Source organism: Austrofundulus limnaeus, unplaced genomic scaffold, assembly GCF_001266775.1.
Source record: "Austrofundulus limnaeus strain Quisiro unplaced genomic scaffold, Austrofundulus_limnaeus-1.0 Scaffold0, whole genome shotgun sequence".
Lineage (NCBI taxonomy): Eukaryota > Metazoa > Chordata > Actinopteri > Cyprinodontiformes > Rivulidae > Austrofundulus > Austrofundulus limnaeus.
Window position 1 is genome coordinate 2263681 of NW_013952402.1, and position 2154 is coordinate 2265834.

Consider the following 2154-nt stretch of genomic DNA (forward strand, 5'->3'; position numbering starts at 1 on the left):
GAGTATAACATTATAACATGATATAAAACTCAAAAAAGTTGATTTTACATGATATTGCCCGTTTAAATACTCTCTAAATATCCATGTGTTTATGATTAAGAACTAATGCAGATTCAGCACTCACACTATTGTTTTCCTATTTTTTTTTAATTTTGTGTAATTTTGCAATCCAACGACTTCAGAATACTTGGGGCTATTTTAGCCATTTTAGAAACATTTTACAAAATAAATCCACCACCATTTTTAGTTTCCAAGAGAAAGGACAAGCCTGGACCTTCCTTTGAGCTGCAAAGCTTCTCAGCTGACACTTTTGCAGCTTTCCAAATAAARAACTCTCGGCTGAAATAAACATGGAGCCACTGAAGTGTGGACAGATCAAATCTGCAGCAGCTCTACAGGACTGTTTCAACTCCGAAGGCTGACATCGTATCAGCAATATCAGAAAAGTGATCTCAGTGTGGTGAAGTACTTTGGAGTCAGAAAACACAATACCCATCCCACCCTCAGCATGCTCACCCTGCTGCTGTACTGCAACATTAAAGAAGCATCTGCTGCTATAACATTAGTCATAGGAGTTGTCTAATTATTCATTCAAAAAAGGGAATTAATCCTCCACTCTTCACTACGTCTTCTATAAATTTGTTTATTTGGGTGAGTGGCAAGATAGACTATATCAAAACTTGGTTTTGACATTTTTATCCCCAAAAGAGATAATTAAATTTACCATTTAATTAGTATTAACTAAATAATGATCATCATAAACAAAAGTTTATTGTGTCACGCTGAATGTCAGATATTTTAAAGTTAAGCCACACTGTCAAGTTTTGGTTCAGTCTAATTGTTTGAGTATCATAGCATAGGTTATAGATAATAACAAAGAGCCCTTAATATCCACTCTTAATGGATAAATGCACCAAGTAAAATAACAATACATAATGCAATAAAGCAAACAGAATCACTGATGACAGTATTCTGTTGAACCTAATGGTGTTTCAGTGCACTGAAATTTGAACTACATTACAAAAGCAGCGTTTGAGTGTGTTTTATGATATGTAACACCATCTTAACTGGATATACATGCACATATATAACCTCAGCAAACCCCATTATGTTGGCAAACAGTGGCTTGCTTTTGTATGCATGAATGGATCACTAAGWTCACTATTACTAAAAAAACAGGTTTAGAGGCAAAACACCTGTCTCTCTTTTTCAGCAAGATTTACAATGTTGACATACGGCAAAGCCCCGGACCAAAGCTTCATATTATGTGTCACTAATCTGTATGCCAACATAACCATTGATGTGTACCTTTGATGTGCTCATAAAAATCACAAAAAACCTTCAATCAGTCTGTTTGTCGTTTTGAAGAGCTCACCTGCACATGAAAGCCTACACAAAATCCAGACTAAAAGTTAGAGCATTAAAAGATACAATAACATAATTTGGCCCTAGAGCTACAGCTATGTTGAGAAAAATGAAAGGATTTGGTCTTTTCTTAGGAGTAATAAAGGAAAAACATTTGCTCAGGACTTTACTGAGCTGTAAGTGAGAAACTGATTTAATAAATAAACATAGTGGTTTTAGGCTTTTGTTCAACATGGGATAAACTGTAGGCATGACTACAGTAGAAGTCAACAGTGAAGTCAACACAGATTTTTGACTATTAAAGATTACACATTTAAACTTACTGGGTTGTTTTTATTATGTTCAAAGATTCAAAAAATATGACTGCAGTGCTGTTTGCAGTTTCACTCTGCTCTTCTWGTGCATTATATTGTGAGTTTGCTGATGACCATCAGCTGACATTGTGCTTTACATAAATTTACCTCTGAGGGCCGGATGCAAAATGTGCAAATTATACAGACTCTTTTTACRGAGGCTAAGGTGAGACTCCTGGACCGAACTGGTGCTGGATAAGTCAGTGCTGTACATAAAGCATGTCAGGGTAACCCAACACAGTCACAACTTACTTTCATTTCACATACAACCAAAATATCTCAAGTATATCACTCTCATTTTTTATATCAGTAACATGTTTTCTCTGTTGGTCATTCAARACAGATCTTTTATTTTTATTAAAAGCATAAAACTAATGTGGCACCCCCATTTTTTCTTTTAAATATCTAACAGTAAAACAATTACAACAACAAAACC